This window comes from Anomaloglossus baeobatrachus, chromosome 2 (assembly GCF_048569485.1).
Source record: "Anomaloglossus baeobatrachus isolate aAnoBae1 chromosome 2, aAnoBae1.hap1, whole genome shotgun sequence".
Lineage (NCBI taxonomy): Eukaryota > Metazoa > Chordata > Amphibia > Anura > Aromobatidae > Anomaloglossus > Anomaloglossus baeobatrachus.
In genome coordinates, this window is record NC_134354.1 from 766,564,744 (window position 1) to 766,592,395 (window position 27,652).

At 47.0% G+C, this 27,652-nt stretch overlaps 1 long non-coding RNA gene across 1 annotated transcript in view; it reads right to left on the reverse strand.

Moving 5' to 3' along the window:
• Positions 1 to 546: 546 nt before the first annotated feature.
• Positions 547 to 27,652, reverse strand: part of LOC142290707 (uncharacterized) — a 497,599-nt gene continuing 470,493 nt past the window's right edge. Inside the window, exon 3 of the long non-coding RNA XR_012750366.1 lies at positions 547 to 654. This is a non-coding gene — a long non-coding RNA (uncharacterized LOC142290707). The remainder of the gene's footprint in view (positions 655 to 27,652) is intronic.

Consider the following 27,652-nt stretch of genomic DNA (forward strand, 5'->3'; position numbering starts at 1 on the left):
CGCAGAAACCGAGGACGGGAAACCACCCATCCACCGGCGCAAAATACAAAACAGAACACCGGCTCTGCTGGAGAGCAGAGCCCCACGGAACAGAATCATCACACAAACCTTTCATTATTTAAAAAAAAAGAGGAAAGATAAAACAAGAAAAAAGAACCAAACTTTTTTCCAAGATCCAAGCAGAAGAAGAACCCTTGTCTTTTTTACAGACATCCACATCACAGACAACTCGCCAAAATGTCAGGGGAAGCGCAATTTAAATTACCTCCCTTGAAATAGAGATCCTGCAAGCATGACAACTGTCTAGATTCCAAACCTGGAAATAGCAGCGACGGGAGAGACAGAGAGTCCCAGATAACACGTCAGACAGGGGTGACTACGTACGCAGCGCTCGCTACAGATGCAATGACATTTCACGTAAAGATACAATAGCTGGAAAAAGCAATCAGGCAGAGCCGCCGTATAACCGTCTCCAAAATCTGCACGTCCTGCAGCCAAAAAAACCCTTGTAAGGTCCATTGAAGTTCAGCAGGTACTTACATCGCCTTGGGAAAAGTCAAGAGGAGTTTCCAAAGTTTTCATTTACTTCAAGCAAACTTTAAATCCAACCCAAGATGTAACGATGTCTCTTATGTCGAAATATCACAGGGAAATCTACAGAGGGGAAGAAAAAAATATTTGCAGTTGGTTAACGGGAAATGAAACTATATGTTTATTCAGAAGATAAAAACCGAATTCCAGATTTCGACTTTCGAATGAAGCTAAAACGATAAATATTACGCACAACCATAAACTTTTTGTAAAATGGAATCCCAAACTTTTTTGAATGAAACGTTTAACGAATTTATTATATACATTAATAAGACTATCCAAATGGGTGCTGATGATCTTCCCAAATTTCTAGGGGGTGTAACTGAGCTTGCGCTAATTGACAGACTAAAAATGTTCCTGTTTTTGAGCCATAAACAAAAATTAGCAGTAAGGGTCGATACATCAGGTCCCCGCTAAATTACTGTTGTAAAAGTACCGTATTTTTTGGATTATAAGACGCACTTTTCTTCACAAAAATTTGGGAGGAAAATGAGGGGTGCGTCTTATAAGCAGCATATAGCTTACCGGGGGGTGGTGGCGAGGGGTCATAGGAGGCAGGGGTGATGCTGTGGGCTGTGCTGTGCACTGGGCTGTACTGTGGGTGGTGTGTTGTGGTTTCTGCTGTGGTATGCTGTGAGCCATGCTGCGGTGCGCTGTGGGCTCTGCTGCACTGCGGGAAATTACTCAGGGGCCGCCATCCTGAATGTTGGCGGTGCAGGCTTCAAGTAATGGCGCCCGGAGTCGGCACGTGCGCAGATGGCTCAAGATCTCATCTCCGGCCCATTGATCTCTCAGCAGCTGACTTAAGGAACATGGCACCCGGAGGTGGCGATGCGCATATGACATCTTGGCTTCTGATTAAGCCGATAGCTCAATCTGCGCATGCGCTGATTCCAGACGCCATTTCTTTAAAGCCCGCACCGCTGACATTTCGAATGGCGGCCCTCTCCTCACCGCAGCAGAGCCTCTCAGCGGCACCGTCCGCAGCCAACATCTGGGACACCTGCTGCACTGATGGCAGAATCACCCTACTCCACCACCGCCCCTGCCTTTTCTGACCCCAGTCAACCACCCCCTGCCGCCCCCCCCCCCTCCGGTAAAACACAACCGGATTATAAAACGGACCCCATATTTTTTTTTCTCTAAATTTGGGGTACTTCTTATAATCTGGTGTGACTTATAAAATAAAAAAATATGGTACATAGGGTACAGATGTTTTAATATGCCTGATGCTACTTAACAAAGGCAGTTTTGTAATAAAAAAAATACCGCCAATGGGTCCAAAGCAGGTGAATTAACAAAACTGTTTGTCTATTCCTGTTGGCTTTATCACTCCTGCCCTGGCCCTCCCCAGGGGTTGGGAGGAGGAGTTATAAGATCAGGGCTGGTCAGGAGCAGGGCCAAGAAGGCAGCTCAGACATCCTCACCATTTGAGGTAACTTTGAGATTAGGGATGGCTAGGCTCCCCTAGCCCCTGTTTCTCCTCACTCACTATGCCAGCTGTTCTTTGTGATGGTGGAAGTAGCAGGTGGACGGAAATGCTTCGTTCTCCAATAGTGGCCGCAGGCGGGTACTGCACCTCTTATTGATTTAAGAGGGTGGCAGATGTGCAGCATCCGGCTGCAACCGCTATCGACCATAATCAGTTAACAGGGGAGCTCCAGGACTGAGCATTTCAGTCCGCCTGCTACCGCTACCGGCACCAACAACAGCTGACCTGTGAGGGTGCCGGGAGTCAGACCCCAGCCAATCAGACACTGATGACCTATCCCAAGGATAGACCATCAATGCAAAAGTAGTGGACAACCCCTTTAACCCAAAAATGAGTGCATTATCATAAGCTACTGGACTGCAAAGGGCCTAGCTACAATTTTTGAACAGTGGCCCTTTTCTGGCTTTTGTTTGCCCCTGCTGCCTAGGTTCCTGCTGAATCTGGGTAGGATCCCACTTTCTATCTCATGCAAAGTGGACCATGCCATCAAACAAGGTGTGCACCCTGTGACGGGGTCCTTCTCCGATGTCACACAATCAACAGAGCGAGAGATGGATGAACAATCCAAAGAACATTTATTCCAAGCAAATCAAACGGTCCATACCCTAATCCACCATACAGAGGGTAAAATAGTCCAGAAACACAAATATAGTCCAGTAAGCGATAAATGTCCAGGTCTCTCTGGGAAGCCGCAGCTTCTAACCCGAGAGGATGAATCTTCCTGCTTCTCATGTAGTTCCCAGCCAGACTCAAGAATCTCCAGGTAAACAGAAAGTTTAGGTGGATCCCAGGCCCCCCTCCCCCAGATCTAGAGACAAAAGCCCGACAGGGGAGGGTATAACCGGCAAATAGGACCATTTACACAGAATGGACAGAGCACCACGCTAAAATACAAACCTACACAAAATTATACACAACCCCCCATATTCCACCATCAAATGCCCTGCAGGCCCCCTACCAGCTACCCCCTTGCGTTAATAATAATATGGAAAACACTACAAGCCCAATTCATTATTGCATTTGCACCTTTTTTTTGGTCATGTTTTTGGTGTTTTTAGCCTGTTTTTGATTTTTGTTTAATTTTATGCATGCTTGTAATTTTTAGTGCCCCCCACAAATGATGCACGGGGCACCATGGGTCTTCTAGAGCATTTTTTCCCCACCTTTTACAGTATGGATCTGCCGTGCTGCTTGTCAAACGATCCTGACAGATAGGTTGTGAATCGGCTGATTTCTTGTGAATATTCCACTTTTCCGAGTCCAAGGTTACCGCTGAATTGGTCTATATATAGCCTCTTCCGTGTAATTCAGCTTCTCCCGCGTCGCCCATCCCCAAACGTAGCCATTTTTTTTATAACGTATATCAATATATAATGAATTCATGAATAATAGATACATCACTCTCGTTGGTCGTCCGCCTGCACTAGAGATGAAATCTATTGGTGTGATTACCTTGTGGTATACATTCCCAATATATAAATCTTACATTTCCATATGCTGAGAGATACGATATTTTATACGGCAGCCGGAGAGTCTTATATTAATATTTCGAAAGATTTATGAGTTTAATATTACGGGGCTTTAATACAGAACACATTCTGCAATTTAAAGATTTAAAGGGCATTTCCCCCCTAAAACTTCAAATATCCCCAGAATATAAATATTCTCAAGTCGTTCTTTTCTACCCGGTTTAAATTGGTTGACATCTTTTTTTTTTTTGTTAGAATGGTCCCTCTATAATAAGGCGAACATAAGAAATGATAACGATCAGCCGTAATCAGTCAATCACCTTGCAGCGCTACCACAGGAATAATTTCACATCAATGGACTGTTTGTGTAACGCATGGACATGCTGAGTCCTCCAGGGCGAGAGACCCTCTTTTCACCCAAATCTTATTTTTCAGCAAATGATTAGCATCCTGAATGGAGGAAACCTACTAATAATAATTGTAAGATGGTGGTTCTGGTACCTGAAGTACTACCGGACTTATTAGGGCGGGTCTGACTATCTACATACCACCACCCATGGGTGTGTCTCATATGTTATAATGGTGTCTGTTTGTTTGACACATGATCAGTGTGTGGAGGTTGTTATAGCTCTAGAAAGAACCTCTGAGAGTGAGAGGGGAATTGCTTGTCCTGACAGGGCAAGTTGTCTGAGGAGACTACTACACCTCCACTGGGATACTTGGGAAACGTTGTATCTAAACCTGTGTGTGCATACTCGCAAGTGCGTAATGTTATGTTCCTTGAAGCCAGAAGAGGGCTTGTGCTATGTTCCTGGAGATCGGTTTGTGTTGCTGAATAAATTTGGACTTTTTAAAGGGAACCTGTCACAAGATTTTCCCTTATAAACTGAAGCCACCACCAGTGGTCTCTTCTATACCTCATTCTAAAATACTGTATATAAGAGCCCAGGCCACCAGGGGGTGGTCCGGTCCGATGGGCATCGCTGCTCTCCGTTTCTTCAGTCCATCTCCATCCTCCTTCCCAGCACCGTGTGGATGGCGCATCCCACGTCATCCGCACAGAGTCCACACCCATGGGTGTGTCTCATGTTATAATGGTGTCTGTTTGTTTGACACATGATCAATGTGTGGAGGTTGTTATAGCTCTAGAAAGAACCTCTGAGAGCGAGAGGGGAATTGCTTGTCCTGACAGGGCAAGGTGTCTTTGGAGACTAGTACACCTTCACTGGAATACTTCTGGGGAGAAGTTGTATCCGAACCTGTGAATGCGTACCCACAAGTGAAACGGACTGTGATACAATGTAATGTTATGTTCTCTGAAACCGAAAGAGGGCTTGTGCTATGTTCCTGGAGATCGGTTTGTGTTGCTGAATAAATCTGGACTTTTTAAAGGGAACCTGTCACCAGATTTTCCCTTATAAACTGGAGCCACCACCAGTGAGCCCTTATATACCGCATTCTAAAATACTGTATACAACAGCCCAGGCCACACTGTATAATGTAAGAAAACACCTTTATTATATTCACCAAGGGGGTGGTCTGATCCAATGGGCATCGCTGCTCTCTGGTTCTTCAGTCCATCTCCAGCCTCCTTCCCAGCTCTGTGTGGATGACGCATCCCACGTCATCTGCACAGAGTCCACACCCATGGGTGTGTCTCATATGTTATAATGGTGTCTGTTTGTTTGACACATGATCAGTGTGTGGAGGTTGTTATAGCTCTAAAAAGAACCTCTGAGAGCGAGAGGGGAATTGTTTGTTCTGACAGGGCAAGGTGTCTTTGGAGACTACTACACCTCCACTGGGATATTATATTCACCTAGGGGGTGGTCCAGTCCAATGCTCATTGCTGCTCTTTGGTTCTTCAGTCCATCTCCATCCTCCTTCCCAGCTCCGTGTGGATGATGCATCCCACGTCATCCACACAGAGTCCACCATTGCGCTCATTTGCAAGCACACTTCTCTCTGCCCTGCTGAGGGCAAAGCAAAGTACTGTAATGTGCAGGTGCGAGGAAGGGTCAAGACCGCCCTCGCGTGCGCACTACAATACTTTGATCTGTCCTCAGCATGGCAGAGAGAAGTGTGCGAGCACAGGAGCGCATTGGAGGCCTCTTTGTGGATGACGTAGGACGCCATCCACATGGAGCTGGGAAGGAGGACAAGATGGAAGGAAGAGAGGAAAGGCACTGGACGGAGAGCAGCGACTGGAAGATCTGTCCATATGACCACAATAAGCCATACACTCCATAGAGCCGGCCTTTATAGAAAAGAGGCCAGAAAAAAGCCTTTATTTACAGACAAAACTGAAAGGCTCATTTTTAGTTTGCCAAAAGACATGAGGGAGACACCCCAAATGTAAGGCGGAAGGTGCTGGGGTCATATGAGACTAAAATTGAACTTTTTGGTCACCAAGGTAAACGCTATGTCTGGCGCCAAACTAGCACAGATCATTACCCCAAGAACACCATCCCCACAGTGAAACATGATAGTGGCAGCATTATGCTGTGGAGATGTTTTTTAACATGGAAAATGGTCTAAGGTGAGGAGAAGATGGATGGTGCGAAATACAGGGATATTCTTGAGCAGAACCTGTTTGAGTCTCTCAGTGATGTGAGACTGGGACGGAGGTTCACCTTCCAACAAACCAATGACCTAAAGCTACTGCTAAAGCAACACTCGAGGGGTGTAAGGGGAAACGAGTAAATGTATTGGAGTGGTTGAGTCACAGCCCAGACCTTAATCCAATTGAGAATGTTGATGTCCAATTGATGTTTACCTAAGGAAACCATCGCACCTGAAGGAGCTGGAGGAGTTTTCCCTTGAGGAATGTACACAAATCCCAGTGACAAGATGTGGAAAGCTCATAGAGACCTATCCAAAGTGACTTGCAGCTGTAATTTCTGCAAAAGGAGGCTCCACAAAGTACAGAATTCAGGGGGGTGAATAGTTATGCACACTGAAGTGTTCAATTATTTTGTCCTATTTGTTGTTTGCTTAACAATAAAAATGAAACCAAAAGTTCACAATTGTAGGCCTGTTCTCTACATGACCTGATGCAAACCCTCCCTAAAAACTGTGAAATTCCAGGTTGAGAGGCAGCAACACATGAAAACTGCCAAGGGTGTGAATACTTTCGCAAAGCACTGTATATTGAAAATCTCAGTCTCCTATAGAGCCCAGCCTAAAGCTAAGCTTGACAGAAGATAGATACGACAACAATAAAAATATGTCAGTGGAAAAAATAAGACGTTATGTCTGCTGGAAGAAGGGGGGGGGGATGAAAATGTAAAAACGAAAAACTGGTCTCAACTGGAGCGGATTAAAGGAATTCTCTGCTTTAGACAATCCTGACTTGTTTGAAGGCTCCCTTTGTTCTTAAAGTTTCTCCTGGGACCTTGAGTGATCAGGTGGAAGACCTGGCAATAAGTGTTCGATTTCCCTGCAGCGCCCCCGCAGGGGAAATAAAGTATTACACAGTGTCTGTTCATTTCTGTGTTACTCTCTTTGTCGAAGACTGTAGACAGTGTATAGGAACGCGCCCCCTTCCGGTAACAAACAGCTGACACAATGTATTCATCATTTTTAGGAGAAATAACAGAGGACGCAAAAATAGAGTTAGAAGAAAAGACTTGATATATTATGTGCAATGCAATTATCAGCGGAGTCTGGAGACATGTTTTATGTGTTCAGCTGAAAGTCACGTTCCTCCATGGACTTTCCTTACACAATAGATAGGGACCGAAATCAATGGCGGAAAATGCTTTTGACGCTCCGTCCAGGAAGGATTTTTGCATTGGACACTTAATTTAGTGTACACAAGATAAAAAATGAAATGCGCGTCGTCTATCACCGCCCGGATGTGCCACAGTTGTGTCACTTTTTTATCACATGTTTTTAACACTTTCCCAGCAGGAAGTTACTATGCATATTACAAGTAAGTATATTACCCGCCGCCATAGTTAGGGAGGATCATCTATGCATTTTGCTAGTGACTTCTGTCATTCCTGCAGGCATTTATATCAATGTATCAGAACTGGAAAAATTAATTACATTTAAAATAATAATAATAATAATAATAATAATAATAATAATAATAATAATAATAATAATAAGAAGAAGAAGAAGAAGAAGAAGAAGAAACAATAATATTGTAAATTACTACTACTGCTAATAATAATAATAATAATAATAATAATACTGTCAAATAATAATAATAATAATAATAATAATGTAAACTAATATTGTAAATTACTGATGTTAATAATAATAATAATAACAATACTGTAAAATAACAATAGTAATAATTATTATACTCATAATGTAAAATAATAATAATAATAATAGTACTGTAAAATAACAATAATAATCATAATTATTATTATTATTATTGAACTCAATGTAAAATAATAATAATACTGTAAAATAATAATGATAATAATATTATTGTTAATTACAACTACTACTACACTACTACTACTACTACTACTAATAATAATAATAATAATAATAATAATAACAATACAGTAAAATAACAATAGTAATAATAATAATAATAAAAATAATATAAAAAATAATATTGTAAATTACTGATGATAATAATAATAATAATGTAAATTACTGGTGGTAATAATAATAATAATAATGTAAAACAACAATAATAATCATAATTATTATTATTATACTCATAATGTTAAATAATAATAATACTGTAAAATAATAATAATAATAATATTGTTAATTACTACTACTACTACTACTACTACTACTAATAATAATAATAATAATAATACAGTAAAATAACAATAATAATAATAATAATAATAATAATAATAATGTAACATAATAATATTGTAAATTGCTAATAATAATGTAAAATAATAATAATAATAATAATTATTATTATACTCATAATGTAAAATAATGATAATAATGATAATAATAATAATAACAATAATGTAAAATAACAATAATCATCATTATTATTATTATACTCATAATGTAACATAATAATAATAATAATAATAATAATAATAATAATAATAATAATGAAAAATAACAATCATCATTATTATTATTATACTCATAATGTAACATAATAATAATACTACCGTAATAATACTAATACTAATACTAATACTAATAATGTATTATAATGATAACAATATATAAAATTGCACAGGTCTCAAACGAGTTACATCAGGGATTAGAAAAATATTTCTCGTTTCTGGGTTCAGACTCAGCATCTCAACCCTTTTTACTTCTCACCTCCAAATTTCAAAAATAGAAATTAATTTAAAGTATAAAATGCCACCACTAGGGGGAGATTACTGCATGCTGTGAATACATTGAACACAATGATTAGAGAAAATGCAGTGCGCTCCCTCAAGTGGCAGCCGGAATGAGATCAGAAAGCAACCACTAGTTATTTGGGTTGCAAGAACTATGGATGTCATAGTCATGTCATGTCCATGTATTATATGAACAGCCACTCATTTCTATGGCCAGCATTTAATACTACATAATTGTATAGCCAGCTGGAAATTATTCAGATGCTATGTGTCCTTTAACCACTTTCTTCCCATTGTTATTGTCATGAGTGTGTCTTGCTCTGCGGAGACCTTTGGCGAGCCTGAGACTACAAGGTCCCAACGCCTTATTGTTTGCAGGTCTACAACTTGTGTTTGAGTGAATCTATTTTCTTTTAGTGCTGCAGGGTTTAAGGACTCTTTCCTATCTGGGTATCCTTTGTAGCCTTTATCTCAGCTCTTTTGTGACCACTCCCATTCACTATAAAAAGTCACTTGTCTTACCATCTGATGCCGGTTATAGATTTTAATTCTATGCTGACCACTTTAGAAGGAGCCAGACTGTGGAAGAAGCTGAAGCTGGCGAATAAGGTGGGTGGTCACCAGCTGGAAGCCCAGCTCTGCCAGTTTTGCCGTGGTCACTTGTGCAGTGTGAGCAAAGGCGTTGTCTTGCAGGAGCAAGATTCCTTTCAGACAGCTTGCTGTGCCTTTTGGCCTTCAGAGCTGCCTTCAATGTAATACCTTGCATTGATAGTGGAACCCTTTTGAAGGTAGTCCACTAGCAGCAGGCCCGCCTTATCCCAGAACACAGACGACATCACCTTAGTGGCTGATTTTTGTACCCTGAACTTCTTTGGAAGAGGAGAACCCCTGTGCCTCCACTCTTTTGACTGCTCCTTGTTTTCGGGATTATACAAATAAATCCAGGTGTCATCCATAGGGATCAGTCGATCCAGGAAGTTCTTATCAGTCCGAAAACGGTGACAAATGGACCGGGAAGTTTTCATTTTCACTCGCATGCTTCTCTGATCTGTTGTCAAACATTTGGGGACCCACTTTGCAGATGCCCGGCTATGTGAATGACGTTACCCACTCACTGGGCAATTGACATGGATGACGCCCATCGTAATAGACAATTTACATACAGGGCGGGATAACATGACCCACTTCATCCACATCACCAGGCAAAATCTCAGGAAGCGCAGATTAGTACGCCCATCGGACCGGACAATTTACATACAGGGTGGGAGATTTTATAAAGTTTTTTTAGGGGTTTACATGGGGGGGGGGGTCACGGGGTAACCTGCACGTAAATAGAATGCAGCACAGGCGCTGCTTAAAGTGCTAGTTTTAGTTTAGAAGGCCAAAATCTGGTGACAGGTTACCTTTAAGGTGAATGATCTCTTTAAGTAGTTAAACAGCAGAGATAGTTTTTGACCTATTCTGACGGATGAATTTTGTTGGTCTGACCCCAGTTGCCCAGTTGTAAAACACAATTTCCGCGCGGTTCTGTCTCGGCTACACATTGCTGTTGTTTTTATGCTTATCCAAAATCCCATTTATACATGAATGGATATTTCGGAGAGAATTTTTGAATGTTAAGTGCCGATGCCGTCTGCTTGGCTGAATCCATCTACATGTGTTATCATGGTTCCGACTATATGATCTGAAGATTTCACAATATTTGAGCTCTCTTAAACTTCCAGGCAGCTTGTCAGAGCCGTGCAGCTGCGGTGACACAAATGTGTTGCTCATGAATTACATATTCCCCGATTTCTCCGACTTCACTTTTGAAAATTTTGGAAAAAAAAAGAAAAATATTCTAGATCATTAATCTGATGTAAAACAGACGGGAAAAGATGTGACATTTGTGAAGTGTTTCTAAATACTTGCAGCAATGAATGTAGATCATCAGAAAATGTCATATTACAAACTGTTTATTATAAACCAATATAGTTATTTTTTGAGTGTTCTTTTTGTGATTTTGCACTTAAAAGTTCCTAAACAGTCACAATTTTCACACTGATAACTGTTTCCTGGTTTCTGCAGCTCGCTTATTAGCTTTAGCTTAGCTGTGTAGACTTGGACATGTCAACAGAGTCATCTCATATCCAAATGGTAGAAGTTAATGACAGAGAGCAACTCTATTGTTCTGCTGGAAGCCTAGAGAATACACACTAATGTACTAGAGAATACACACTAATGTACTATGTATTATACAGAATACAGGCACACAGACCTTCCAAGGTTACTCCATGCTTGAGAGGGGTTTATCACTTCCTAGAGGCTGTATTAGTTGATCGACACATCTCGGTCCATTTTTCGCACCTGCTTAAAGCACAGACACCTTCTGATAACTGATATTACTTTCTAACTAGTTCATTTGATGATAGAAGCTGGGAAATGTTTTGGTACATCGCAGATATGGCCCAGAGGTCACTTCTCTGCTGTCAGGAATCCCGGAGAGTCTATCGGCCATATCCTCCTTCTTCTCCTCTCACTTCCTAAAGTTCAATGTGTACAAAACCAAACTCATCATCTAGTTCCTTCTAGTCATCCCCCTACCTGATCTATCTATTACAATAAATGACTTTATTTTTTCCCCTGTACCGGACGTCCACTGTCTTAGAGTAACCCTCTATTCTGCCTTGTCTTTCACACCAAATCCAAGCTTTTAGCACCTCCGGAAGCCTCCAACTCAAAAATATTTCCTGAACTCATTCTTCCCTCAAACTGAAATATACTTAAATGTTAGTTCAGCCCTCATCATCTACCCCCTCAACTACTGCAACATCCTCCTCTGTGGCCTCCCTGTTAATACTCTCACATCTCTCCTGTCCGTCCTTAACTCAGCTGCCCGACTAATACACCTCCCTCCTCATTACTCCTCTGCTTCTCCTCTCTGCAAATCCCTCCTGTCACAAACCACCGGGGGGGTCACTCAGAAATCCCCCGCGCTGGCTACCAGTACGTCACAATCGGGGGGTAACAAGTGGGGTCACCCCTCCTTTATACCTCCCGACCGACAGACAGAGCACGTGACGCGCTCTCTAGCGCCCCTCTTATAGTCAGGCCAATTATGGAATTGCCCGACAATAAGCAAGGAGGCCGCTATACTACTTATGCCGATTATTGAAGGGTCCCCGGTGAGAGTAGGGTATATATTCCCCCGACCTCCGCGGGCGGAATATATAATATCTTCCCGAATCTCACTGGCCTCCCCACAATAATCCTTGGCACAATTCGCTGCCACCAACCGATTTACGGTAACTATTAGCCGAACACACAGACGTGGGATTCGAGATCGAGATAACAGAACAGCCCAAGATTAATTATATAATTTAATCGCCTAAAGCACACTAGAAACTACAATATATACAATAGGGAATCTACAGAATATACATAGGTCAGAGTACAGTTACAGATAAAGCATGGTTTACAACAGGTATGCAATTCAATCAGTTACCTTGTGCGTCTGGCCACAGGGGGGCGCTGTAGACCAGGTTTCCAGGAACTCTCTCACAGGTCTGTCCCAACCAGGCCCCCGAGCAGAAGAACGCTGGAAAATGGCCGAAGTAGGGTTATCAACCTGGGCAGATCCAGGTCCCCTCCTACCTTAGTGACCTCACAGGGAAGCACTGCCACTCCCCCTGCATGGATCAGAATTATCCAGCAAAGGGGATTTTGGCTATAACTTTGCCTGGGAGCGTCGTAGGCAGACGCCAATGCTCTCATTGTGACAGTTATGAATTTAGCTACAGAACGAGGGGACTCATGACCTGTCTGCCAGTTCCCCATTGGCTGATATCACGCCTGGGGCATTTCCCAATGTCCTGTTCCCATAAAAAGGGGGTGCCGGCATCGTCCACATGCGGAGACACCATTTTTATGGTTGCCATATTTATCGGAAATATGGCTTGCGAGATATGAACCATTTTTTACTGGAGTCGTTCTGTCTGGCTATTTCCATAGCCTTGCTAACTAGCTAGCAGCTCCTACTACAGGGTGACGGCAGGGAGTCATCCTGTATCCATTGTCCTAAAGCCACCTAATTTCCATATCACAGGACATGGCCATGGATTTGTTGCTAAACCAGTTGTGTGAAGGGAAGGGGGTAGTGACACCAGGAGAGGGCTTCCTGACATGACTTGAATGTCATGATTTATCGTCATATCTCCGGATTTACCTCACACCTCCCCCCTTTTGAGGGCGCTAGGGGGCAGCACACTCCGGTGTTCCCCCGTGCGCCCGTCCGCGACCTCTCCTTGTCGGGACAGCCCGTCTGCGTTACCGTGGTCACGGCCCCTTTTGTGGCGAATGGTGAAGTTGTATTGCTGGAGCGCAAGGCTCCATCGCAACAATCGCCCATTCGTCCCAGAGACGGTGTGCAACCAGCTGAGGGGATTGTGGTCCGTCTCCACGATGAAGTGGCGCCCGTATAGATAGGGTTGCAGACGCTGCAGGGCCCACACTATGGCCAGGCACTCCTTCTCCATTGTAGAATAGGCCACTTCCCTTGGTAACAGCTTCCTGCTCAGGTACAAGACTGGGTGCTCTTGGCTCGCAGAGTCCACCTGGCTGAGCACCGCACCGAGGCCGAAGTCACTGGCGTCGGTCTGTACTACAAACGGCCGCGTGAAGTCGGCTGCCTGTAGCACGGGCGGGCTGGACAGGGCGTCCTTTAGGGCCCGGAAGGCTGTCTCGCAGTCCACTGTCCAATCGACTGCAGAGGGCAGCTTCTTCTTGGTGAGGTCCGTCAAGGGCTTTGCCAGGCTACTATAGCATGGAACAAACCTCCTATAGTACCCAGCGGTCCCCAAGAAGGACATCACCTGCTTCTTGGTCCTGGGGGTGGGCCAGGATGCGATGGCCTCCACTTTCTCAGGCTCGGGCTTCAGCGTTCCCCCACCTACCCGGTGACCGAGGTACTGGACCTCGCTCATGGCCAGCTGACACTTTCCCGGCTTGATGGTCAAACCTGCCCGGTGGATCCGCCTGAGCACCTGTGCTAGATGCTCTAGGTGGTCCTCCCAGGTGGGACTGAAGACGGCAATGTCATCCAGGTACGCGGCCGCGTACCCTTCAAGTCCCTTGAGCAGGGTGTTGACCATCCGCTGGAAAGTGGCAGGGGCATTCCTCATCCCGAATGGCATCACCGTGGACTCGTACAGTCCAAATGGGGTAATAAAGGCAGAGCGTTCCCTGGCCTTGGGAGTCAGGGGGATCTGCCAATATCCCCGGCTCAGATCCATGATGGTCAGGTACTGAGCCCCGGCCAACTGATCGAGCAGGTCATCGATGCGTGGCATTGGGTACGCATCGGCGACCGTGACAGCATTGAGCCCCCTGTAGTCCACGCAGAACCGAGTGGTTCGGTCCTTCTTAGGGACGAGGACTACAGGCGAGGCCCAAGCGCTGTTGGATGCCTGGATCACCCCCAGCTTCAGCATCTCGTCAATCTCCTGGCGCATGTGTTGCTGCACCTCCAGGGAGACCCGATATGCTGAACGCCGGATCGGGGGATGATCCCCAGTGTCCACGTGATGGACAGCCAAGTCAGTCCTTCCGGGCTGGTTGGTAAACAACCCCCGGAAGGGGTGTAGGGTGGCCCACAGCTGGGACCGTTGGTCCTCCAAGAGCTGGTGGCCAACCTCCACATCCTCAATGGATCCGCCTGCCCTAACCTGGGCTAGCATATCCAAGAGGGTTTCCGCTTCTCCCTCCTCGGGCAGGTTGCACACGGGGAGCGCACATGCCTCCCGCTCATGATGTGCCTTCATCATGTTCACATGGAAGGGCTTCCGCCTTCCACGGGCAGGGTCCAGGGTGACCAGGTACGTCACAGGGTTGAGCTGCTGGTACACGAGGTATGGGCCTTCCCAGGCTGCCTGAAGCTTGTCCTGTGGTACGGGGACCAGTACCCACACCTCTTGACCCACTTGGTAGGTCCTCTCACAAGCGTTCTGGTCGTACCAACGCTTCTGATCGGCCTGGGCTTGAGCCATATTGTCGTGTACCAGTTGCGTCAAGGCCTGCATTTTGTCCCGGAAGCGCATGACATACTCGATGACCGACACTCCAGGGGTGGCCAAATCCCCTTCCCAAGCCTCTTTCACCAGAGCCAGGGGGCCCCGCACACGTCGCCCGTACAGGAGCTCAAACGGTGAGAATCCTGTTGAGGCCTGTGGAACCTCCCGGTAAGCAAATAACAGGTGGGGGAGATACCGCTCCCAGTCACGCCCATGGGAGTCGACCAACATCTTAAGCATCTGCTTTAAGGTGCCATTGAACCGCTCGCACAGGCCATTAGTCTGTGGATGGTACGGGCTGGCCACCAGATGTCGCACCTGGACTTGCTTACAGAGGGTCTCCATCAGCTGGGACATGAATTGGGTCCCCCGGTCGGTGAGCATTTCCTGGGGAAAACCCACTCGGGAGAAAATCTCCAGCAATGCGGTGGCCACCTTGTCAGCCCGAATGGACGACAAGGCCACTGCTTCTGGGTACCGGGTGGCATAGTCCACTACCGTCAGTATGAAGCGTTTCCCGGAGCTGCTGGGGATGGCCAGCGGGCCGACCAGATCCACAGCCACCCTCCTGAAAGGCTCATCGATGATGGGCAGAGATACCAGTGGGGCTTTGGGGCGTGGCCCCGCCTTCCCCACTCTCTGACAGGTTTCACACGAACGGCAGTAGGCAGCCACATCGGCCCCCATTTTTGGCCAGTAGAAATGCTGGTTTAACCTGGCCTTGGTCTTAGCGATCCCTAGGTGTCCGGCCATCGGAATCTCATGTGCGATCCGCAACAACTCCGTCCGGAACGGATAGGGTACCACCAACTGTCGGTCCCTGGGCCACGCCTCCGGTGAACCCTGCTGGACCGTGGCCCGGTACAGCCGTCCTTGGTCCCAGACCACTCGCTCCGGGTCCGAGTCCGAGGGAGGCTGTGCCGCCTGCTCCTTAAGAGCTTTCAGGCTGTCGTCAGCTTCTAACGCTGCCTGAAACCCCTGACTAGATGTGGCCAGAATCGACGAGACTGTCACATCTTCAGTCAGTACCCCGGGACCTGTGTCCTGGCCTCCACCTGACTCGGCTGCCACTTGGTCAGAAGGGGAAGAGCTATCGGACCTCCGGGAGGCCCCTTGGCTTCCAGCACTCCCACTGCGGGTGACAGCGGCCACAGCCGCTGCGACCGTGGGTCGTGCCTGCTCCTCCTCCGTTCCTGACCAAGTCGCCGGTTCAGGCAGACCTACCTGGCTTCCTGACACCCCGGTTGTGGGGGAACCATGCACCGAGATCTTACCTGGGAGCACTTCCGCTCCTGGACTGGCCCCAATCTCACCTGCCTGTTCCCCTCCTGCAGCAACAGAACCCCGCTGTGAAATCTCTGGGGACCCCACATTTGCTGTGGTAGCCCCCACCCCACACACTGGTCCTCCCCCTGCAGCACCCTGCTCTCTGCTTATCCCTTCAGAGGGCAACAGATCCCAGCTCACTGGCTGGTTACTTGTAGAGGCATTGTCACACCTTTCTCTGACCCCCTCCCCTGTCACAGCTGCAGCTGTGTGTGTGTCTATGGTGTCTGTGCAAGCAGAAATATCAGAGTTCACTCCCTCCTCCCTTACATCATTCATAGATAACACATTAACATTGTCCGGAGGCACGTCAGCACTGGCTGAAGGTTCAGCCTTTGGGGCGGGGCCAAACTGGGAGGTTATTTGCCCCAAATCTGTCCCAAGTAGCACGTTTGCAGGGATCCGATCAGTTACCCCCACCTCCCTCACCCCTCGCCCTGCGCCCCAGTCCACATAAATGTCAGCAACAGGCAGCGCCGGGTCAATGCCTCCAATCCCGGAGACAGCGAGGGTTTTTCCAGGGATCAAGTCTTGGGGGGACACCATCTCAGGCCGCACCAGAGTCACTTCCGAGGCGCTGTCTCGCAGTCCTATGGTCACAGACTGGCCGACGGTGACAGGTTGGAAGCTGTCCAGGGACCTACCACCACCCCCACCCACACAATACACCTTGGGCGGCCCTTGGGACGGGGACGGAGCCGGGGCCTTGGGACGCTGAGGGCACATGGCCTTGAAGTGTCCAGGTAGGTTGCACTGGTGGCACCGTCTTGGTTCCGCCACGGGCCTGGAGAGGGGAGTTGAGGGGGACACCCCCTGCAGTCTAGGGGCAGGTGGGGCAGTCGCAGAATTCATCTTACCCCCTCTCCAGGTGCTGCTGGTGGCCACTCTCCTGGCCTCAGGGGCCCGGTTGTTGGTGTAGTCATCGGCAAGGGCAGCTGTAGCCGTGGACCCCTTTGGCTTCTGGTCTCGGATGAACTGGCGGAGATCCTCAGGGCAGTTCCACAAGAGTTGCTCCGTGATGAACAAGTCCAGGATCTCCGGTCCGGTGGAAAGCTGCAGGCCTTGGGTCCAGTGGTCGGCAGCTCGGGCAAGTGCCCGCCGGTGGTCAGCCCAGGAGTCCTTTGGTCCCTTCTGCAGCGTCCGGAACTTCTTGCGGTAGGACTCCGGGGTGAGGTTGTACTGTTGGATCAGGGCCCGCTTGATGGTGTCGTAGCCCTGATCCGCCTCAGCAGGCAAGTCCCCAAGGATATCCAGGGCCTTACCCCTTAAACGGGGGGTCAGGTATTTGGCCCACTGGTCCTTGTTCAGATGGTGCTGCAAGCAAGTCCGCTCAAAAGCAGTCAAGAAAGAGTCCAAGTCTCCATCCTTCTCCAGCACTGGGAAGTCCTCAACACGGACCTTTGGAAGTTTGGTGTCTTGAAGGTCACGTGTGGCTGATGAGGGCCGGAGCTGAGCTAGCTGCAGCTGGTAGTCACGCTCTGCCTGGCGCTCTTCACGCGCTGCCTGCCGCTCTGCCCTGCGCTCTGCCATGAGTATCTCGTAGGTATCCCGGTCTCCAGCCTGGAGAAGGGCCATAGCCATTTGAAGAAGGCTATCCGAGCCTCCCAGGCTCGGTGGAATGGCACGTGGTGATCTGCGGCCCGCTGCGGAGCCTGGTGCTTCACTGTCCATTGCAGAGCGGAGGGCTGGCATCTGGCTCGTTGAGGAACCTTGGGCGAGCTCCTCCTCATCTTGTCCAGCAGTCCCAGGTTGTGCGATGTCCTCTGCAGAGCTGTTCTCTGGCGTCGGGCTCCTGGAGGGCTCGTGGACAACCTCCTCATCGTCTCTGGCCTGAGCATCGGCCATTCCTTTGGCTTTGCTCCTGGTGCTATCAGCCATTGTTGCAGACTTTGGTCACTGACACAGAACTGACACCTGATGCCTCCACACACCTTACAGTATCTGCACTCTGACACTCTAGTGTTGAGCTAGTCTGAAGACCCCAGCAGCCACAGCTGCTGCAGGCAGTCTTTAGTGTCTGGGAGTATGGGTCTCACACTCACACACACTATTATCTCGATCCCACCGCTTGCCACCAATATGTCACAAACCACCGGGGGGGTCACTCAGAAATCCCCCGCGCTGGCTACCAGTACGTCACAATCGGGGGGTAACAAGTGGGGTCACCCCTCCTTTATACCTCCCGACCGACAGACAGAGCACGTGACGCGCTCTCTAGCGCCCCTCTTATAGTCAGGCCAATTATGGAATTGCCCGACAATAAGCAAGGAGGCCGCTATACTACTTATGCCGATTATTGAAGGGTCCCCGGTGAGAGTAGGGTATATATTCCCCCGACCTCCGCGGGCGGAATATATAATATCTTCCCGAATCTCACTGGCCTCCCCACAATAATCCTTGGCACAATTCGCTGCCACCAACCGATTTACGGTAACTATTAGCCGAACACACAGACGTGGGATTCGAGATCGAGATAACAGAACAGCCCAAGATTAATTATATAATTTAATCGCCTAAAGCACACTAGAAACTACAATATATACAATAGGGAATCTACAGAATATACATAGGTCAGAGTACAGTTACAGATAAAGCATGGTTTACAACAGGTATGCAATTCAATCAGTTACCTTGTGCGTCTGGCCACAGGGGGGCGCTGTAGACCAGGTTTCCAGGAACTCTCTCACAGGTCTGTCCCAACCAGGCCCCCGAGCAGAAGAACGCTGGAAAATGGCCGAAGTAGGGTTATCAACCTGGGCAGATCCAGGTCCCCTCCTACCTTAGTGACCTCACAGGGAAGCACTGCCACTCCCCCTGCATGGATCAGAATTATCCAGCAAAGGGGATTTTGGCTATAACTTTGCCTGGGAGCGTCGTAGGCAGACGCCAATGCTCTCATTGTGACAGTTATGAATTTAGCTACAGAACGAGGGGACTCATGACCTGTCTGCCAGTTCCCCATTGGCTGATATCACGCCTGGGGCATTTCCCAATGTCCTGTTCCCATAAAAAGGGGGTGCCGGCATCGTCCACATGCGGAGACACCATTTTTATGGTTGCCATATTTATCGGAAATATGGCTTGCGAGATATGAACCATTTTTTACTGGAGTCGTTCTGTCTGGCTATTTCCATAGCCTTGCTAACTAGCTAGCAGCTCCTACTACAGGGTGACGGCAGGGAGTCATCCTGTATCCATTGTCCTAAAGCCACCTAATTTCCATATCACAGGACATGGCCATGGATTTGTTGCTAAACCAGTTGTGTGAAGGGAAGGGGGTAGTGACACCAGGAGAGGGCTTCCTGACATGACTTGAATGTCATGATTTATCGTCATATCTCCGGATTTACCTCACACCTCCATTGGCTCATAATCCCCCAATGGAAACAGTTTAACCTACTAACACTGACCTACAGAGCCGTTCAATAATCTGTCTCCTCCATATACCTCTGATTTAATCTCCAGATATCTAACCACACATGATCTCCAGTCCAAGACCTCCTTTTCTCCTCCACATTTGTACGTTCCTCACCCAATTGCCTCTAAGACTTCTCCCGCGCATCCCCCATTCTCTGGAATTCTGTGTCCCAATGAATTCAATTATCTGCCACATTTCAAATCTTTAGATGGAACCTGAAAATTCATCTCTACAGAAAGGTCTACAGCTGGCAATGACCCTGCTGCCTCCTCACTACCACCGGAGCTGCCACCTCACCACTACCGGAGCTGCTGCCTCACCACCACTACCACTGGAGCTGCTACCTCACCACCACCAGAGCTGCTGCCTCTCCACCACTGAAGCTGCCACCTCACCACCACCGGAGCTGCTGCCTCACCACCACCGGAGCAACCGCAGCCTTCAACATACTGTCTCCTTCCCATTATCCTGTGGACTGTAAGCCCGCGAGGGCAGGACCATCTCCAATCTGTCCCAGTCTGTCATTGTTAGCTTCTTTCTTATCATTTTTAAGTGTATTTTGTATGTAACATCTTCTCATGTACAGCATGGGACCAATGTTGCTCAAAAAATACATAATGATATTAATGCACCCTAAGATGACAGTAGGAGGTTACCTGTGGACAGATCACTTTTCTAGGAGAGGTGATAACTTGTTGATTACTGAAGCTGTGATCACTTAGATCTGCATCAATCGACCAGGATGGGAAACTTATTGTTTGTTAGACTGGAGATGCTCAACCACCGCTCCATAATTCCCTATGGAGTGGCCGAGGGCTGTGCTCGGCTTTGTTTGGCAGCCTTATAGAGAAATAATGGAGTGGAGGTTGAACCAACACTGATCCAAAAGTCATCACTGGACAACTCTTTTAAGGATTGATGTTTCTTACTATATATAATAGCAAAACCCACCACACATGTTAGGGTACACTGAGCCAAGAGGAAAGGAAGGACATATCTGTACATTCTTCATTTATAGCAGGCGCATAAACAGTTTGTAACCTGTCAGATTATTACATTTTTTATTAATTGTTACGTTGTGACTGTAGGATATCAAGGGACAAAAGGCTGCTATTCTGTTCCTCATGCCAGGACACCCTAGGCTGTTATGATCAAGTGAACGAGGAGGATCAAAAAAGCAATAACTCAGAAACCCAGAACATAACCAGAGTGGCTGGAAACTTAACGGACTGCAGACCTAATACTGACACACAACTAGAAGAAGCCGTGGGACGAGCCTATGATGACCTAGTCGTCTCGACACAGCCGGAGAACTAAATATTCTAACAGAGAGAAATTAGAAAAGCTAATCTGCCTCGGCGTAGTCCCCAAAGACATAGATAGCCCCCCACATGTAAAGATTACGGTGATATAGGAAAACATCATATGTAGCTAGAGAACAGATTCAGCAAAGATGAGGCCCAAACTATCTACATAGGACAGCGTACTGACTGCAGCCGTAAAAACCCTAATAAATACCAGCACGCCTGACATGGAAAAATACTGAGCCTAAACAGGCTCTCCCCCACTACATCAGAACTCTGATGTTACTGGGATCCAAGAAAACACTGATGTAGAGAGGGGACTAAATAGTGTATCAAGCATGACAACTCAATACATAACACAACATGGAGCAAGGTACACAGATACTTCCAGCAGGGAATAATCCAATTCCACCAGGAAATCAACAAAGGTAAAATCACAAGAAAGTGAAAACCAAAAGTAAAGGTACAAAGACAAACTTATCTGAGAAGAGCTGGTTTCAGGTAGTCCTCAGCACACAGTGAATACAATTGAGCATGGGCAAGGAACAAAAAGAAGCTGCACAGTTATATAGGCCCAAAACTAAATGGCCAGATTCCAAATCCTACTCAGCTGTCTAGTTCCCATCTAACAAGTCAACTGCACCACCAGCACTGACCACAAGAGGGAGCCCCAAACTGGAATCCACTTCAAATGCATTCACAACACTAGGCAATCCCTGTCCCCAGGATTACCCCTGATGGTGGAGATGCCTGGGTTTTGTACCTTGCTTTATTACTATATAAAGCTAATGTTTCCCTGCATCCATGAAGGGTAGGGGCAGGAGTGTAAGGTAAAATACAGGCAAGATAGACTGGAAAAAAACTGAAGCACAGTCCCACTGAACACTCTCAGGAATAAACACTAAGAAACAAAAGTGAAGAGGCAATGAGGCAAACCAGCAACACAAAGACACATAAAGGAAAGAAAAGGTTTACACCAAAACCACTTGGAACAATATTAAACACAACCAATAGTAAGTCAGGATAAATCCACCTCTCCAGACCAAAATGGACAAGCTATAGCTGGCATTACAAGAACAGTCCAGCCAGCATATACAGGAGGAGAGTGGGTATCACTGCTTCTCCCATAGCATGTGACTAAAGGAGATTAACAACTAGTGCAGCAGAGATTAACTCTTGCTAGCCTGCCTATGTTTGTGGGTCAATGCTCGAGTCTCCGTGCGCTGATCCCAGACATCAGAGAAGTTAGAAGGAAGAGTGCAGGAATCTGGAGATTCCACAGAACCTGATGCCGCCATACCTCCAAAAATCTCCTTATGACATTAATTTAGTGCAAATTTTGTGAAATACAGTACTTTCTCCTCCTTTATAAAGAAAAAATGTGCCAAACATATTGCCATTTGCATGCCCCCAATGCTTAGCCAAGTCTTACTTTAACGCCTTCTTGACCTGGTGATTTTGCATTTTCCTCTACTTATTCCGACAGCTATACCTTTATTATTTCACCATTCACTAAGGTCTTGTTTTTTGTGGGGCTAATAATTGTAGTTTACAATGACACCATTTATTTTTACCATTCAATGTACTGGAAAATAAGATAAAAAAGGGCAGTAAAATGTTATAAGGAAAAAACAATTCTGTTATTTTTCTGGGGCAAGTTTCATTTTCAAACGTTCATTGGGTGCTAAAAATAACCCAAAACAATATTTTCTGTTTTTTCTGTAATTTGTTTGTCCCTTTTGTGTACATGAAACTGCAATCGCTTAATCTACAGTAATAGAGCAGGTGTGGGCAATATGGAAATCACATCTGAAACCAGATAAAAAGGGGAGAAGTTGCCTCAATCTTTCCCTTGTGTGTCTGTGTGTGCTCCACTAAGCATGGAGAACAGAAAGAGAAGAGAACTGTCAGAGGACTTGAGAATCCAAATTGCTAAAAAATATCAACAATCATAAGGTTTCAAGTCCATCTCCGGAGCTCTTGATGTTCCTTTGTCCACAGTGAGCAACATAATCAAGATGTTTACATCACATGGCACTGTAGCTAATCTACTTGGATGTGGATGGCAGAGAAAAAATGATAAAAGGGGGCAACACAGGATAATATGGATGGTAGATAAGCAGCCCCAATCAATTTCGATAAATTCAAGCTGTCCTGCAGGCTCATCGGTCCTTCAAGGGGTATCAGTGTCAGGACAAACTATCTGTCCCTATCTGAATGAAATAAAATGCTATGGCAGGAGACCCAGGAGGACCCCACTGCTGACACAGAGACAAAAAAAAAAGACAAAATGTACGTGAGTAACGAAAATCATTTTGGGAATACATCTTGAAAACAGATAAGGCTATGATAGAGCTTTTTGGTGAAGCATATCACTCTACTGTTTGCTGAAAAACAAAATAAGGTCTACAAATAAAAGAACACAGCACCTACAGTCAGATATGGTGGAGGTCAGAGATGTTTGGTGTTGTTTTGCTGCCTTGACTGTGAACAAGACATCATGAAATCTGAAGATTACCAAAGGATGGGTGGCAATGTAGCTGGGTGTGTGTCCTTGGTCATGGGCCTTTCGCAGGACAATGACCCCAAACATCAAGAAGCCCCCAGAAATGGATGGAAACAAAGTGCTGGAGAGTTCTGAAGTGGCAGCAATGAGTCCGAAGCTAAATCCATTTGACATCTGTGAATAGATCTTAAAATTGCTGCCTTCAAATATGAGAGACCTGGAGCAGTCTCCATACCTGTGCCCATATATAATTCACTTTACATGGTGCTGATGGTGTTAAAGTATATCAGCTATTATGTATTATAAAGTATTTGATAACTTTATTGATAAATCTCATCCATTCTAGATTTATAGACGGCAGTTGAGTGTTACGGCTGTCGTGCGGTGACGTGCCTGGGTGTATGTGTGCCATAATCCGCCTGTCAGGATCAATCAATGGCTGATCCCAATGATAGGGCCAGGTGAGCAGACTGGATGGTTCTGCTTCCTGATCAAATAAAGCTTGACAAATGTCTAATACTCGGGGTGTTGCACCTTGAGGAGTATCCAGCTGTCCATACAGGGCGCTCGCTGTCACTCTTAATATTCCACCCTATAGAGCTGCAGAGACGGCGGCACTTATTAGCGCTGGCGGCTATGAGGAGATATTGTCACGGCCGGGCGGTCGGGCAGACCCAGGAGGTGGATCCACTGGACCGAACTCTAAGATGGAGGTAGGGAGTCCGGCAGCTGAAGCACTGAAGGGCAGCAGGATAGTCCGTGCAAGTGAAGACAGCGGAGGAGTCCCTGGGACCACGGAGTCACAGAAGGTAGTCTTGGTGACGTAGCTCAGGTTCGGAGGCCGAGATGATATCAGGCGGAGTCCGGAACCTCTGGAGCAAGATGACGGGTCACCGCAGGGATCCGAGATGGCAGGTGCTGTCGGATGGCAGACGGACAGCGTGCGGGGTTCGGGATACGGCAGACTGGATGGCGAGGCAGGTACGGCTCTACAAAGAGAGATAGGTGAGTACAGGCACATAAACACCAGGAGACCTGACTCCTAGCTCAGGGAACACGAAGATCAGGCCCCGCCCCCTTGGACAAGAACCCCCTTTATACCCTGAACCTGACTAACCTCATTTCCTGTTACTGGACGCTGGCCCTTTAAGAAAGGGTCAGTGACCGCGCGCGTGCCCTAATGCGCATGCGCGCGGCCCGGGTGCCAGAAGCCAGGGAAGGAGGCTGCGAGGAGGACGCAGGAGAGCCGGCCAGGGCCTGGGAAGATGTCGGACGCCGGGATCGGCGACCAGAGGACCTATGGAGGACGGGCACCGGAGGCTGGGACGAGGGGAGCGTGGCAGGTGAGCCGGGGAGCGGAGCTGAGGACCCGGGGAGCGTGACAGTTATGCAGATTCACATATTAGGTTATTTGCAGCATAATGAGACGTTCATGAAAATCTTTTTTTATATATATATTTACAGGTAGAAGAAATTAGGGGGGAAAGAAAAGGAACGCTATGTGATGTAGAACCAAATACAGCCTACTGGTGGCGCTGCTCTCCATTCAACTGGTCAATAATCCGAGCTTGTTACTTGGATGTGACCATTGTTATAGGAAAATACTTGTAAAAGTTTTAGCATCAATATTTGCAGCACTCAGTAAAACTGTTCTGTCATCATACATTGGAAAAACCATCTCCCTCTAGCACAGCGGGAAGTCACAGCACTAAGTCCAATACCGACATCCAGGCCAATCAGCTGGGGGGTTTTATGTTTGTCTAAGCTGTAACTGATCAAATGCCAAATTATTGATTTAAGGCGACCAACATAATATGGAAAAAAGTGTTGGACTTAGCATAGCGGTTTTAATCATTGAATTCTGGTTCATCGATCAGCCACGGTATATAATATCAGGCCCCCTCACCCCCGGAGTATAACATTCAGCCCCACTGATTCCCTGTGTGTAATATCCAGTCCATCACTCACCGGTAAATAGCCTCCGGCCCTGTTGATCCCGGTGTATAACCTCAGGACCCTCACCCCTGGTATATAACCTCAGGACCCTCACCCCTGGTATATAACCTCAGGACCCTCACCCCTGGTATATAACCTCAGGACCCTCACCCCTGGTATATAACCTCAGGACCCTCACCCCTGGTATATAACCTCAGGACCCTCACCCCTGGTATATAACATAAGGACCCTCACCCCTGGTATATAACATAAGGACCCTCACCCCTGATGTATAACCTCCAGACTCTCACCTCCAGCCGTACATCACTAAGCACAATGCTGAGCCGTACATCACCAAACACAATGCCGAGCCGTACATCGCCAAGCACAATGCTGAGCCGTACATCACCAAGCACAATGCTGAGCCGTACATCACCAAGCACAATGCCGAGCCGTACATCACCAAGCACAATGCTGAGCCGTACATCACCAAGCACAATGCCGAGCCGTACATCGCCAAGCACAATGCTGAGCCGTACATCACCAAGCACAATGCCGAGCCATACATCACCAAGCACAATGCCGAGCTGTACATCACCAAGCACAATGCTGAGCCATACATCACCAAGCACAATGCCGAGCTGTACATCACCAAGCACAATGCCGAGCCGTACATCACCAAGCACAATGCCGAGTCGTACATCACCAAGCACAATGCCGAGCCGTACATCACCAAGCACAATGCTGAGCTGTACATCACCAAGCACAATGCTGAGCCATACATCACCAAGCACAATGCTGAGCCGTACATCACCAAGCACAATGCTGAGCCGTACATCGCCAAGCACAATGCCGAGCCGTACATCGCCAAGCACAATGCTGAGCCGTACATCACCAAGCACAATGCTGAGCCGTACATCACCAAACACAATGCTGAGCCGTGCATCACCAAGCACAATGCTGAGCTGTACATCACCAAGCACAATGCTGAGCTGTACATCACCAAGCACAATGCTGAGCCATACATCACCAAGCACAATGCCGAGCCGTACATCACCAAGCACAATGCTGAGCCGTACATCACCAAGCACAATGCTGAGCCGTACATCACCAAGCACAATGCCGAGTCGTACATCACCAAGCACAATGCCGAGCCGTACATCACCAAGCACAATGCCGAGCCGTACATCACCAAGCACAATGCCGAGCCGTACATCACCAAGCACAATGCTGAGCCGTACATCACCAAGCACAATGCTGAGCCGTACATCACCAAGCAGAATGCCGAGCCATACATCACCAAGCACAATGCCGAGCCGTACATCACCAAACACAATGCCGAGCCGTACATCACCAAGCATAATGTTGAGCCGTACATCACCAAGCACAAGCTTCCGGCTTTGGGGGAACAGTTTGAGGAAGTTTCTGTTCTGTTCTCCATAACTGTGCCCAGTGCACAAGGTTCATACGGAAAAGGTGGGGGAGAACACTACCACACAGAGCCCGGACCTCAGCCCCCAAAAAAGCTATAATGGAGATTGTGAGCCCGGCCTCTCCCTAATATCAGAGTCTGACCTCACACAATGCTATTCTGGATGAAGGGGCAAAAATGCAGACACACAAGTATAAAATATTGTAGAAAGTCTTCCCAGAAAATCAGGAGTCATTAAATTTGCAGAGGGGCTGACTGAATTTTAATGTCTCTGGATGTAGGATGGTGTCACAATGACTATGAGATAGCAGGGAACTGGGGCTCCTAAGCTGTCCCTCAGGCTAGGCAGCCCTATGCTATCCCTTATCTCAGCGATACTCCAGATGGTGAAGAGGCCTGAGTCTCCTTCCCGGCCCTGCTTCTGACCAATCCTGATCTGATTCCTCCTCCCCTTCCCCTGAGGGAAGAATGGGCCAGGAGTTTGATGAAATCCACAGATAAAGACAGACAAGGAAAAACCACAACTCTGTCACACCACACACAGGATAAGACAATAAGAAACCCAGGAGAAAAAATAAGAGCAGGAAGGAAGCCACAAAACAAAGGTAAAGTCCACCACCGCACCAAGCAATAAGCACAACTTTCACTAGAAAGTCTGGAACACGACACCTCAAAGATCAACATAGATTAAACTATAGCTGGCATTGGTGTAAGGTTTCCACCAGCATAAATAGGAGGGGAGAAGATGTGATAGGCCAGCCCACATGTGACCAAGGGAGCAAGTGGACCAGCAGCTATTTACTCTTGCAAGCCTGCCTATGAATCAGCACACAACAGGTTGACG